Source organism: Arvicanthis niloticus, chromosome 16, assembly GCF_011762505.2.
Source record: "Arvicanthis niloticus isolate mArvNil1 chromosome 16, mArvNil1.pat.X, whole genome shotgun sequence".
Classification (NCBI taxonomy): domain Eukaryota; kingdom Metazoa; phylum Chordata; class Mammalia; order Rodentia; family Muridae; genus Arvicanthis; species Arvicanthis niloticus.
In genome coordinates, this window is record NC_047673.1 from 50874998 (window position 1) to 50890047 (window position 15050).

Genomic DNA, 15050 nt, shown 5'->3' on the forward strand with positions numbered 1-15050 from the left:
TATGAATTTTTCTTCAAAGAACAAAAACCTAAATAATTAGTTCCCTGAAGATTTTTTTTTTTTGGGGGGGGGGGTTGGTTTTTTCGAGACAGGGTTTCTCTGTATAGTCCTGGCTGTCCTGGAACTCCTGGCTGTCCTGGAACTCACTCTGTAGACCAGGCTGGCCTGGAACTCAGAAATCCACCTGCCTCTGCCTCCCAAGTGCTGGGATTAAAGGCGTGCGCCACCACCGCCCGGCCTGAAGAATATTTCTTAAACTTAAAAGTTCTTTTAGGCTTACTACTATTACTCACTAGAGCAAAGATAGGAAAACCTAAGTGTCCATCACAGATACAGTAAAAAAAAAAAAAAAAAAAAAAAAAAAAAAAAAAAAAAAAGCACACAACACTGCATGGTCTCAAGTGGGATCTAAAGATCCAATTCAAAGGCAGAGTAGCAAGGATGGTTCTCAGGGATGGAAGGCTGGAAGGGGGTTGGGGTCCTAGTCAAGGGTACAAGGTTTCAGTTACCTTCTGATCTACTTACTGTACAGTGCAATGACCCGAGCTACATACACCATGAGCTGTGTGCTACCTCAGACACAAGTGTTTCTAGCACACGCATGAAAGACAAACAGATCTATGTGGGTTTGACTTAATGTTTCCATAATATACACTTTTATCCAAGTACCACTTAGTACCTCAAATATATACACACAATTAGTTTGTAAATTAAAACAAGCATCCAGAAAAAGGAAAATTAAACACTGCATAATTTTTAAAAGGCAAAGGGGGGGAGGGCACACATGTGAGTATAAGGCTCATTGATAAGAAAAAAGATAAAACAATAATCCAATTTAAAAGCTGCTATGGAAGACTGAGACTTTAAAGACTATGTTCAACTGCTCCTGTACGAATGGGAGAACTGACTGCTTTACTTGGTTCCTTCCCAGCTTCAGCAATCCCTGAGTTCTGGCAATGCATGGGGCAGTAGGGGGTCTTCCTTCTCTTTATACCTAACCTAGCAACACTTATCTTTAGGAATCAAAAGGAACTGTAGCCATAATGCTTATAAACAAATATGAATGTGCACATAAAGACATAAAAATGTATTAAAGCGATAGTACTGGATGGTCTTTTACTTACAAAAGTTTCTGCAATTGAGCACACGAGTGGAATTATGGTGCCATGACTCTCACTCCAACATTTCAGTAGAATGTCACCTAGTAGAGCTTGCAGGACCATGTAGCCATTGAGGATTGAAAACAAGAGCTCTGGCATGACACTGCTGAGCTCAATCTGACACTGCTGTGGGACCTTAGGAATGATAATTCAATTCTTTCTCAAGTTCCTACACTTGTTAAATGGACAAAGTCATTGTATTTATTTTATGGAACTAGTGAAAAATGAGATAGAGAGAGAGAGAGAGAGAGAGAGAGAGAGAGAGAGAGAGAGAATGTACTCTATTTACATGTATATCATATATATTGGAAGTGTCTGCTGACAATTTTCACTACAAAGCAAGTGGAAATTCTACAAAGCAGTCAGTGGTCAAACCCCACAGGATGCTGCTTTGATATATGACCCACCACAGAGATCAAATCTGGCTTCCTGAGAGGTCTGAAAATTATTACCAACATGTCACAACAGGAAACAGAAAGCGTATCACCAACATGACCTGGACACTTGCCATTTTACTACGAAAAAGCCCAGAAGCTTAACAAATCTGTTCTTCTGAACTACATATATTCAAACCAGATTAATTTTTTAAAGCTTTCGTAAGGTACATATACAGCACTATTTCCAAGTAATGACCTAAGTTATTCATACTGACATCTTAAAAAAATTTAAGCTGCCACTCAAAGAAAGGCTTTGAAGTAGCAAAGGGAGAGGAAGGGGTGGGGGTTGAATGGTATCTGTGATAAATTCTGCTAACATCATATAAACATTAAATTTGAGAAAATACCCCTAAGTCATACACCTGAATTTAAAACCATATATAAAAAAAAACCACAAGAGCAGAAGCAGCACCTTTCAAAACTGTTCAACAACATCCACATAAGCATTGGACTTCTTGTACTCCTGAAATGAAATACCATTTTCTTTAGTAATTTACAAAGGCATGTAAAACTGATCCCAAAAAAATAATCATCTAAATTCTTTATGGGTGAAAAGTACATCTACAAAATGTCAGTTATATATAAGCCACAGTGATAGTGCAGGAACTGAATACAAGGGCTCAAAAGGTTTGCAGGACTGAATTTTCAAATTTTATACTCGCATACACGGAGAGTTATTAAAAGGTATGGTCGCCATTGGTCCAATTATCATAAAGAGTCATCATTTTCAAACGAAATCAAAATCTCTACCTAGAATTAGAACACACCCGATGAATACGAAATTAACTTCCTTGTGGTCTAATTTTAAAATGCCACACTTAAAAATAAAGCACACCACATGAAAAGTTCTCTAAAGTAACTTCTGGTTCAACAAGTTAACTACCAAAACGCAAATATTTTGTACAAAAACGACTTAATATACGTAAGTCTAAGACCAAAAAAATTTAAAAAAAAATAAAAAACACAAACGTTTTTAAACTTGAGCAAGCAGTAAATTCAAGATTAATTCTGTCTTGGTACCTAGTCCTAATTCTATTTCTAGGTCCTTCGAAGGTTCCGGGAGGAAATAGGAGAGATTTTGATGGGCTGGACACCAGGTAGGTAGGTACCTCGGTGGGAACGCCCGCCAGAGCCGGGCCTCGAGGTCCGGTCCACTGTCAAGGTGTGAACCTGACAGCTTGGCGACTCACCTTGCAGCTCAGAGGCATAGCAAGCTCGGAGGCTGGTGGCTGCGCTGCCTGTGGACCCCGCATCTGCTCGAGATCGCGCGCCAGCCGCCCCGGGAGCTTCACCCGGACACGGCTGCCGGGTAGCCACCCCGGCGGACTTCACTGCTACCGGGCTCTTAGGAGAGGTTAAGTAAATGCGGCCAGGTGGGACTGGCGGAGGCTGGTTTCGGGGTGAAGTCCAATCCTCCGGCTTCTAGCGGGCCCTCAAGTCAACCAGCCTCTGCCCGGACTTGAGTCTCCAGGCTCACTGCGCTCTCCGAGGACTACAGGAGCAGCCGCGCTCCACCTTGGGAGGAAAGTAATGCGGTTCTCACGCCTCCGCCCACTCCAGCCTCATCCTCCAGACGGCCGGCCCGCCTCGAGCGCACCCGCACTGAGCTGGCGGCTGTGCGCTCCCGACCCGACCGGCCCTGACCCGCTGAACTGGAAGAGAAGCTGCAGAAGTCGGAGCCCCGACAGGTGCGTCGCACGCGCGTGACGTCACCGCGTTGACGTGAACGGCCGCTCGGCGTCCGACCGTCCCAGCACTTCCTCCCACAGCCGCACTGCGAGGCACATCTGCGCCTATTGGTCAGAATGGGAACGGTGGGCGTGACCGGGAGAAGACTCGGTGGGCAAAGCCTCGAAGGCTGCTCTGGGCCATCTAGGCGCACTTGCTCTCAAGTTGCTCACGTCTTTCCCAGCGGAGAATGAGCTTTCGGAAGCTTGCGGTCGCCGGCATCATGGCAAAGCCTGGCGTCCTCTCAGCCCTGCCCGGACCGCGTGTGACCCCCAGATTCCAGAGCCGCATCTAATGCTGCAGGGACTGTGATGATGTGCAGAGTGTGTATTACTGTGTCATCCTCTCCGTCGCACCCGCACTGAGCAGGTCATATGCGGTTAACAAAACAAAACAAAAAAACAAAGAGAAAATCCTGATGAATCCAAATTTAGACATCACGCATTTCAAAAAAACAACAACAACAAAAAAAAGAGGGTTCCATGGGGTCTTACATAATGGGTTCCTGTCGTGTGTCACAATGTATAAGGAAGCCTGTTCCCCTGGCTCAAGGAGCTGTATTGTGACTCAGCAGGGAGGTGCATAAATAAATGCCTGGCCAGAGCTTGCCCAAGAGCCAAGTGAACAGGTAGGTGCAGTATTTGTAACTAAACAAGACCTGTGGGACCAGTATGGCAGTAGCCACTGGGTGGCAGAATTAAGATGGGTCTTGGTTGAGTGCCTCTGTTTATTTATATATCGCCTAATGAATACTAATGTCCTCATATATTTACTGGCCTACATATATTAAGTGTGACTTGTGCTCTCACTGCCGACACGACACGTAGCCTGATTCGTTTGCAGGGGGAACGTCTAGATTTTTATTAAGCAGTAGTCATAGCCAGTCGATCTGTTTTCTATGAAGATGACAGATTCCTTCTGTACTGTTTTAGTTCTTTTGTGAAAGATTACTTTAAGTAGACAAGAAAACTATCTACTTGTACATTTGGGGTTTTTTAATACTTATGCACTGATTTGTAAGAAAAAATTATTTTAAAACATGTGGTGGGCAAGGCTTGTGGCATAACAGAAGCAGTGTGTTCTACCTCCAGCTTGACAGAAGTAAAATACTTATTTCTGGTAAACATCCAACCACACTAGTAGTTCTTAATCTTCACTCTCCTCACAGAAATAATTTTAACGGTTTCCAGATTAGATGTAAGCCTTTCTGCATATGTGAGAAATATGTGAGGCTTAGACGCACCACATTGGATAATGTACTGTGTAGTAGCATCATCAAACAATAGATTATACCTGAGAAATCACTTTCTTTGTGATTCCTGTAGTGGGGGATATTTAAATCTCCAACCCAAATATGACCAGACAATGAAAACACAACTCAGTAATTATGAATATATTCTGTAAACCTAGATTAGGCAGATACCCTTACACTACTCTGTTCCCCAGCTATGAGACCCTTATAACTTGAGGATTTTCTAGACCTTGCATCTGTCCTTCTACCTCCTGCTTCCCAGTAGTCCTCTCCTTCCTCATCTTCCTCCTCCATTGTTTTCCTCCAGTTCTTCTCCAGTCGTCCTCCCCGTCCTCCCCGTGCTCTCGTCCCACCAACCTTTATATACCCACCTCCCCTTCCTCTGCCCAATCACTGGCTCCAGCCTTTATTTTACAAATTAAGATGGGCAGAAGGTTCACTAGAAATCACCTGTGTACTGATTCACAGGAAAGGGGAATTAACACCAAAATACAAGGCTGGGGCTATCCACAACAGATTCCTCTGAGATTCTTGTCAGAAAAATATGCTGACACTAAATCTCTTTTTCCAGAGACCTGAGTTGAAAGACAGAGTCCGGACAACCCTGGCACTGTATAGCTTAAGTGCTGTCACATAGACACTTGCAACAAGATCTCTTCCCTTGTCCTGTGGAAGGGAGCCTCACTGACTGAGGATCTTATGAACCCCTTTAAGAGTGATCTTAGGGCATAGGTAATTCTTAATAAGGAACAAACACAAACCAACAAAAACAACAGCCTGACTGTCAATATTCTTAGAACTCTCCTGTTGCTATGCAGATGTATTATATTAGAGTTCTACAGGATAAAATTCTGTCACAGGTCTCACTGGTTAAAATCAAGGTTGGCTAAGTTGTTTTCTTCTAGAAGCCCTAAGGGAAGAATCAACCTTGGTGCTTTTGTAGTTATTAGAAAAAATTTGAATTTCTTGGCTCATTTACTTCTTCATCTTCAAAGCCTTCAATGATAGGTAGAGTCCACCCCAAACTAATTTATTGATTCTAGGGATTAGACACACAAGGCTATCTTTGTGGGGCTGAATACGCTGCCTAACCTGGAATACTTAATTCAGCTTTTTTACAGCGTTACATCTTAGCATACTATTCTAGTACTGAAAGTATTCAGAGACACAGAAAAGTAATATATCTGCAGAAGGTCAGTTTCTCTATTAAGTTGGATTTTGCTGTTTGTAGAAGTGAGTTTAAGCAGTAATAATGACCAAACCCTGTTAACATTTAGATTGGCTTTTCCCTCCCCTTACCAGCCAACTAATTGGTTTAGGTCTCTAGGAAAGGAAAAAGGAAAAAAAAAAATAAACTCACAGTACAAATGTATTTCCGACAAATGTACCATAACCTGTTCACTAGTCTTCCTGGTACCTTGGCCAAAGGAAGATAAATAATGCCTATGACCTGTGGAAGGGCTAAGACTTTCCCCCTTGTTAGTAGTTTTCCTGTTTTGAGAGTGCCAAGTTATATTTTTTAAAATTTGGCAAAAGAAGCCAAAAGAGCACTAGGAAGCACATATGTTTCCTCTGGATTATTCTTTTTATGTTGCTGTGGTCTTTCCTTGAAATAAGAAACCAGGTGCACACACCTTTAATCCCAGCACTTGGGAGGAAGACAGGCAGCAGGTCTCGGTGAGTTTGAGGGGGGCCTAGTTTACAAAGAACAGAAGGAAGGGACGGGAAAGAAAAGAAAGCAGGTACTCCATGTAGCTAGCATATGGTAGTCCATTTGCCTAGGGGTAGATAAAACCCTGGATTTCCATGCCCAGCACCACACAAGAACAAAGAACTACAACAGCGAAACACAAAACCCCACCGATGTCTATCAGAATAGTAGCATAAGTTTTCTACTTTATGATTTCCTCCTGACACCAGCAGTATCAAGGATGTCGTAAAAATGACACTTTCTTGTCCTTTGTCTGTTTCACCCGGAAGATAAATCCCATTATCTTGAGCAGCTTTGTATGCCTGCTTACTTATGAGGCCCATGGAATAGCAAATAATTTTCCAGTTTTATAGGATTCTTTTCTACAAAATCCTGCCTTGCAAAATAATACAAACCACATTTTCAAAATAGTCGTGAAATGATTCCTTTCTCGTATTTTGTGCAGCCAAAGGCTCAGTCTTTCAATAGTGCATATACACAGGTGTGTGTATACCTGTGATCCCAGCCCTGTGAATGTCTTTAGCTTAGGGGAGCAGAGACAGGAGGCTTGCCACAAGTTTAAGGGCAGCCTGGTTACATATTGTTAATATAGTGAATTACAGGCCAACCATGGGTACACAGGGAGACCCTATCTAGAAAAATATAAAAATGAATAAAATTTAAAAAATAAAATGAGAAACAAAAGAACATCCTGATACTGAATTGTATAACAGTGTTAAAGTTAGCATCTCTTCTGTTTCTGCAACACTGTGTACTCCGGGATATCTGGCCCGAAAGCTTCCAGTGCTGTCATTGGCTCCCATCTCACAGTTTGAGTGCTGAGGTTACAGAGCATGTAACCACATCTAGCCTTAGGTTCTAAGGCTCACACTCAGTAAGGCACTTTTACCCACTCAGCAGGACGGTAGTATTTCCTTTAATTGGTGTTTGTTTCAAGAAGGTGCTACCTTCATAAGGAGTTTTATGCTCTTACAGATTATTTCCATGCAAGTTGTTTTAAAGCAAGGTCAATTTTTTCACTTTTTTCTCCGTGTACCTACTTGTGTGTCTGCTCTTCTTCCATATGAAGATGCAGTTTCTATGTTATGATTATCTAAATAAATGTTTTTCTTAAAAGTTAGTCACTGTCAGATAGTCATTTCATAACCTACAGAAGGTGGACCAAGACAGAGACCAATAAAGACAATGAAAGGAAATATAGAAATAAACGCAGATATAAATGGTAATTTAATATATGAAAGATTAAGATCTCCAGCCAGTGACAAATATCTAGTTTCCCTCCAAAAAGAAAGATGGTTTTCATGTGGTAGTTGCAGAAAGTAATTAATCTGAAAGTAATTCAGATGGATTAAGGCTACTAAAGCCAAAGAAAACCTAAGTTATTTCATAACTGGGATTGAGGATCTGCATGACAAGAGAGGAGAGAGACAGGATTGATCGTATGTAATTTAATTTTCCCATGGGGCCAAAGACACCATAAAAAAAGTCTTAGACCAATAGAAAACATTTGCTTATATCGTGGCAAACTAGCTTCTTCGTTTTATAAACAGTTTATATAAACTGATTTTATTATGTTTTATTTATCATGTGAGTGCACACATGTGCATTCTATGGTATTACCTGTGGATATCACAGGAAAATCTGTGAAAGTTCTTTTCTTCCACCATATACATCCTTGGGATTGAATTTAGGCCATCATGATTGGCAGATGCACTTTTATTGGCTGAACCAACACAGCATCCCTAAACTGACTTCTAGTAGCACAACATATGAAAGGCAATCAAGGCAAAAATGCAAAATTTAGGCAAAATCAAGAGAAATAGACAGGGATTATGAGTCTACTTCTAGGCACATTTTGTATAAAGGTAACCCAAGATATTGAACATAATTTCTAAATATGATTGACATTGATCCCCCACCCCTAATAAATGTTGCCTTTCTGTATACCTTTTTGTTGTTGTTGTTGTTAAACCAAAAACATGGCCCAAATGACACCAGACTTGTTTTGGACCTAGCCTTTAAAAGGATTGGCAGTTTCTGTCTTCCTTATTTGAAGGCAGCTGCTGTGGAAAAACCATCACTGAGATCACAATGCCAAGAGCAATCCTAGCTATTCGCGTGGACAGACTGGAGGACGCCAAGGATCTTACCATGTGAATGAAGCTTCTTGGAGCATCAAGTGAACCATAACCACTAACTGAGAGGCTAAATGCATGATCTTTGTTCAGGCTGTGTGGAGCAGAAGAACTCCATGGTAGAACCATCTTTGAACTCCAGCTTACATAACTTCAAGGCTCCTAATTTTTAATGATAATTTGTTTTCCAACAATATGTATCCAAAGTATGGCAGTGTTAAAGTGGGAAATGCATACATATATACATACATACATACATACATACACACACACATACATACATACATACATATATACATACATACATACATTTGACTTAGTAACCTGCTTTTAGGAATCCCTTAGAAATAAAAGTGTATTAACCCCCCCTCATCAAAGAAGCCTCTTTTTATACCAAATAGAGGCCATCACAGAAAATCAGAAATGGACACAATGCAGAAATCAACAGATTGTGGGAAGCATAACCCCAATGAATATATTTATATCCATAATTCAAAATATCTCAGAAGGAGAAAGATTGTAAGAGCCAAAATTTCAGGAAGTCGTCTATGAAATAGTCTCTCATAGAAATGACTATATAACTACTAGAACATTGGTAATATCAATGGACACGCTGGGGGGGCTGAGGGGGGCGAGAAAATTTTAGTAGTGTTTCATCCCTAGACAATGAGTGAACGACCGCTAACTAATGACTGCTGGAGAATTACCCTACCCCAGTGATGAGCCCCTTTATTGCATGTTGAATATAGAGTGGTCAGCCTTGAAGCCATATACACACAATGGAGCAAATAGGTTCTATTTACATATATTTGTGTACACACACACACACACACACACACACACACGTAACAAGTATAATTAAAGAAGCCATCAAATTGAGGGGAGAAATGGAGGGGCTTGGGGTGGGAAAGGAGGAGAAAGTGGTGTAATTTTATTTCCATTAAAAACATTTTTAAAAGGATATGATACGGTGAGAACAAGTGAATTTTAGTACATCGCACATTTGTGTGTGGCATGTGTTTGAATCTATGGGCACAGGTGGAGGGGTGTGTGTTAATGTGTGCATGTAGAGACACAAAGATGACATTAAATATCTTCCTTGCTTGCTTTCTGCTTTATCAGGGAAAGGTCTCTCAGTGATTATGGACTTCACTAATTTTGGCCAGCTTGCCTATGAGTCTCCTGTCTCTGCTGGGGTACACGCAACCAGCAGACATATCCAGTCTTTTTACCTGGGTTCTAGAGATCTGAACTACAATTGCTTATAGCAAGCATTTTACTGTTAAGGCTCCTCCCGAGTCTGCTGATCATGAAATCCTCATATTAACAGGAGTTCGATGTTTTCTAGAGAAATGTTCAGGATCTACTGTTATATTACTTATGTGCGTACCATACACCATAAAGAAATATGTGTCATAACCCACTTTAAAAGATTAGTACTAACATGCATACATACGTGAGTATCCTTTATGAACATAGAAATATTTTTGTACACTTAAGACTACTAGATTGTTCCAAGGAGCAAAACTAGTTTTATTTAAAAGGAATACCCACTATCCACTAGAACACTTAAGACTAAAAAATATTTGTGTTGTAAAAGTAAAGCATCAAATGGTACATGGACATATAAACCTGATGGTTTCCTTTTCCATTCCCTTATTTCCTCAAAATACATCAACATAACAGGTCAATAAAAAAAAATAGACCCTGCTTAGCTTTTGAGTATTTTATTGTTTAAATATATTGTGATCTAATTGTACACAATTACATTGTTTCTAGGTTATCTAGTTATTAGTAATAGTAAATTTCATATGTTCCTTTTTTGGCTTCATGTTTCAAGAAGTGGAATTCTAAAGTAAGAGAGTGTACATATCCGCAGCATGCTTTTAGGAAGTCTAACAACTTATATTCCCAGCAACAGCTTGACAACTTCCTAAAGCATTATCTTCAGACAACTGACTAGCCATTCTTTATGCAAGCAGCAGGAAAGAATTTGCTTGGATTCCCAACTGGCAGTGCTGCCCCTCACTTTGCTAGGCAGTGTTATGTGGGTAGGACTGGAGTTTTACTTTAGGCAGAAACATTCCTGACAGCTGGACTTGGATGAAGCTAAAGATGAGAAATAAAAACATACGGAAAATAAGCCTTTTGGAGTTGCATGGAGATTGAAGATCTGAATCTCAATATTTATTTTTTTAGTGTAGTAGCTTGGGTGACTTGCAGTGTCTCCTTCTGGCAAAGAAGCCCCAAATCTGTCCATTTCCAAGTTAGAAATAATTGCAAGCTCCTGAACCTAGAAAAGTTATCTTGAGTGTGTGAGGTGGGGAAAGGATGGAGAAAGGGGAAAGGATGGAGAAAGAGAAAAAGAGGAGGTAATTTTGTGCTATCTAAATCATCTGACCTCAGATCTCAGGCAAGGTCTGTGCAGCCTCTGTAGTGTCAACACTTGAATGGACAACTGTGGCAGTATATATACATACATACATACACACAATACAAACACAGACATATATATACATACACACACACACACACACACACATCCTCTCCTCTTCCTGCTTCAAGTATGGACTTTCTAGGAGTGCCATCCACTAGCTTAGTGAGTAGAGCTACTCGGGATAACATTAGGTTTGTTCTCAACTGTTTCCATTCCCCCACCGAATGGTTTTTAGTCTATTGTACACCGTCAGTCCCTTCATTATAAAGCGCGCACACAGTAAATGTAAAGGTGTAGGACACTATTGTAAATTGTATTTTAAAAATTAAAGATAAAACTGCTTCGTTTAACTGCACAAAGTAACTGTGTGCATATGTGCATGTGTTTGCAGAAGCCAGAGACTTGTTTAAAGATTTTTATTTATTTATTTAATGTGTATGACAGACCAGAAGAGGGTGTGGGATCCCATTACAGGTGGTTGTGAGCCACCATGTGGTTGGTGGGAATTGAACTCAGGACCTCTGGAAGAGCAATCAGTGCTCTTAACCACTGAGCCATCTCTCCAGCCTCCTGGTCTTCTCTCTTAAAAGCTGAGCTGTTTCCCTAGTCCTCAAAATAACTTTTTAAAAGGCATTGTATTTAAAGAAAAACGACTTGTAAATATATGGCATCCTCAATTAAATAGTGAGCGCTCAAATTAAAAGTACCTTATCTGTGTACCGTGTGGGAAAAGTTATTAATATGCTTTCTTCAGTCTGAGCCAGATTCCCAAGCGAATTTCCCGCCTTCATTCAGCCTAATTCTTTCCAATTTTACATTCTTCTACCAACACCCATCTCTCACACCCTCCTTCAGTATCGCACGCTCTCCCTCTGGTGCTTGGAGTGTTTAATCCCTGAAGCTCCTCCTGTCTCCGCCTGCCTCATCACCAGTCCTCCTAGCTTACATTAAAGCACTTGCCCAATCACCTCTCTAGTCTCAGTACCGCCCAGCTCCTTTGGCTACAACGCTTTCCAACGGCTCCGCCCCTGCCTGATGCCCCGCCCCATTCCCTTCGTTCCTCCACCCCCACCCCATCCCCAATTCTGCCTTACGCATCTCCGGCTTGCTAGCTTGCACCTGCCCACCCATTCCCTGCATCTCTCCCTCGCCTCCTCTCTTCTCTGGGCCGTCCTATGGTCCTCCACGCTCCCCGACAGCTCAGCTGCTTGTGTTTGGCCCGGTCCCATTCGCTTTCACATTCCGTAACCCCGCCCTTCCCCGAAACCCCGCCCCTAACACCCGACTAGTCCCGCCCCGCCCTGCACGTACTGCCCGTTCGCTTCTCCTGGCCCCGCCCACCACACCTCCCGGCTCCTCCCCTGCAGTACTGCCACAAGTCGGCTCCTGCGCGCTGACGTCACACGCCAGCGACAGTGACGCGCCGGCCGTTCCTATCTCAGCACTATCCCTGTGGTTTCAGGGCGGCAACGTGCAGTGTCCTTACCTTGAGCCTGTGCAGTTGCCCGCACCCCAGAATCCATAGTCACTGTGGCGAGGCGGGAGGACTTGGGCGGCAGGTAGCCTTCCAGTCCCACACGCTGCGGGTCCTCGCCTGGCCAAGCCACTCCGACCGGTGAAGTTGGGGGCGGTACCCAGGAACTCCCGCTGTGCAGCCGCGGTTTCCAAGGGGTCAGGAACCTGTGTTTGTTTCGTCCGCGTAGCCAGGGCCGGTCGCGGAGCACTGTGCCTGACCCGACCATACCAGCCTGACGCGTCAGCCAGAGACCGGTGCCAAGTGTAGGAGTTGTGGTCTGGGCTGTGGAGTCGCTGCTGGGTAGACCGACTTGTTTTCTCTTACAGCATGTCATTTCCAAAATGCACCGTGGTGCCTCTGCTTTAAGTCCTATAGGAAGACATCTAGACCGGTGCTTATGGTCGCCACTGTTATTCTGACTCAGGTCCCGTGTCATTGAGGTGAGTTGCACGTGGGGAAGCAGTGATAGGCAGAACGGTGAACTCACCGGGAGGGAGGAGACCTGTATAGATCTTTTGTAGAGTGCATTGATACTCGCCTTAAGTGTTTGCACCTAAAGCACCTTCACGTCGTTAAATTGCTAACGGGGAGGACCTGTGTGTGGCTCAAAGCAATTCTTTGGTATCCTAAAAGGATAACAAACTCTTAATAGATGATAAACTAATCTAAGTAGATGGTAAGTCATTTAAATCGATAACATGTTTTTGATCTTACTTGTATATTTTAATGAGAAAAAGAATAGCAGTTGACTGATTGCCCTAAAACTAATGTATCACTTCTCTTTTTATGGTTTGACACAATTTCCATGTGTAAAGTATTAAAAGTTTTACTACCTTAATTATTCAGTGTAACTTTGGGAAGGGGTCCTGGGGATTGGATTACAGGACCTCATTTTTGCTAGGCAGGTGATCTGCCACTGAGTTATATACCCCGCCCAATTTTATATTCTTTCCTGTAAGATCTCCCTTGAAATATTTTTATTGCCTACATAAATCACATCGGAAATGTTTGTGAAGGTTTAAAAGCCCTAGTCCATCTAAGCTTTAATGATGTGCTTTGCTTCTGCAGCAGTAAGTAAAGGTGATGGGCAGCAGCCAGACAGAAAAAGAAGTAGTTCTTTGTTTCTATGATCTAGACGTCTACATTGAAAATTGCCTCTTGTTCTGGTGAAACCCAAGGAACTGATTTTGTGGGAAAACTGGTTTTTACACAGAAAAAAAGTCTGTCAGGGACCTGATAAAGGCTGTGGAACTTAACCACAGTTCTTTTGAGATCGTGTTACTAATGCATTGGCACTGTATTCCAAGTAGGTTTTACTCCTCTAGTCTGCTTTACTTGTCTAAATTGTGGACCTGATAACTTTTCACATAGAATTTTTCTCTGCTTGTTGGTAGTTTCTACTATAAACTCCTTGGGTGTTGTCTGAATATATTTACCAAGAAGAAAGCCCATACTTAGAACAATATTAACAATTCTCTATTTTGTTTTCTGATGTCTTCTTATAATGAGAAAAATAGAGAAATTTCCTTCCGAGAAAACACATTGACCCTTTTCTACAACTCAGGTTGGCTCTATTGTTTGGAAGAACTATGTATATAGATTTTGCCTGCAGACAGTACCAGAAGACTTCTTGGCATCTGTTAGGAATAGGCATTACCTATCCCTGATGATTCCCTTTGGAATAATCTGTCCATCAAATATCAGAAACAGCTAATGTTTAATGTCTGTCAGTGTGTGTTTTCTTGGAGATACAGTTTAAAACTCCTGTACAACAACATTTTTAATATGTGGTTCATAATATTGTATCAACCATTATTTATTTGAAACAGTTCTTAATAAAATAGAAAGGAACCTATCTAATTTGTCTAGAGTTGAGGAATATTTTTCTGGAGCATTATTGATATACTTAAAAAGAAACAAGATATTGTAGCACAAATTTAAACGTTAAGATGAAGTGTTTGGAAATGAGAAATTCTTCAAGGATATTACTTTTCCCAGTACTAGGGATCAACCCCAGGGCCTGGTGAATAGTAGGGAGATGCAGCTGTTCAATATTTAAGTAGGGCCAGCGAGATGGACCAGCAGATAAGGCACTTGCCATCAAACCTGATGACCTTAATTCAGTCTCCTTGACCTACTTACATGGTGGAAGAAAAGAACAAACTCCCACAAGTCTTCTTAGTGTACACACACACACACACACACACGCACACACACACGGTGTCTCTCCACATAAACTAGTTTTTTTTTTAATTTAAGTAGAAGAAATTGATTTGCTCCTATTCTTATGGCAGTATACATGGCGGGTTAACATGGAATTTGGTTGTTTTGACTAGCTAACCAATTCTAATACAAAAGATTGAAGACTTCTCAATTCTTCATTTCCCTTCTTTGGAAGCAATATTACTAGTTTATTTTGTGTCCATACAGAGGTAGTACATACTTGTGGGTTTGTGTGTACATAGATATGCATATAAAATGCAGCTATGAATATATATATTTTTTCTTTTGCCACCAGAGTGTTTGTTATTTGCCAACTTGCTACAGATCTAGATATATCTTAGAGATGCGATTCTTAATTGATAGATTGCCTCCATCAGACTCTCCTGTGGACATGTCTGTGAGCATTTTTCTTGAATACTGATTGGTTCCAGAGAGCTTAGTCTTCTGTGAG

At 41.5% G+C, this 15050-nt stretch overlaps 2 protein-coding genes across 15 annotated transcripts in view; one reads left to right on the forward strand and one right to left on the reverse strand.

Moving 5' to 3' along the window:
• Clcn3 (chloride voltage-gated channel 3) overlaps positions 1-3321 on the reverse strand; it is a 73432-nt gene extending 70111 nt beyond the window's left edge. Inside the window, exon 1 of one of the 4 annotated variants that reach the window (XM_034520180.2) lies at positions 2788-3321. The gene's annotated coding sequence lies outside the window, so the exon portion shown is untranslated. The remainder of the gene's footprint in view (positions 1-2787) is intronic. The other 3 variants (XM_034520183.2, XM_034520181.2, XM_034520178.2) reach the window with 3 other exon arrangements.
• An 8950-nt stretch (positions 3322-12271) lies between these two features.
• Nek1 (NIMA related kinase 1) overlaps positions 12272-15050 on the forward strand; it is a 115643-nt gene continuing 112864 nt past the window's right edge. For 9 of the 11 annotated variants that reach the window (XM_076914173.1, XM_076914179.1, XM_034520356.2 and 6 more), the window contains exon 1: positions 12663-12816. The gene's annotated coding sequence lies outside the window, so the exon portion shown is untranslated. Of the gene's footprint in view, positions 12817-15050 lie in introns of all 11 variants that reach the window. The other 2 variants (XM_076914180.1, XM_076914181.1) reach the window with 2 other exon arrangements.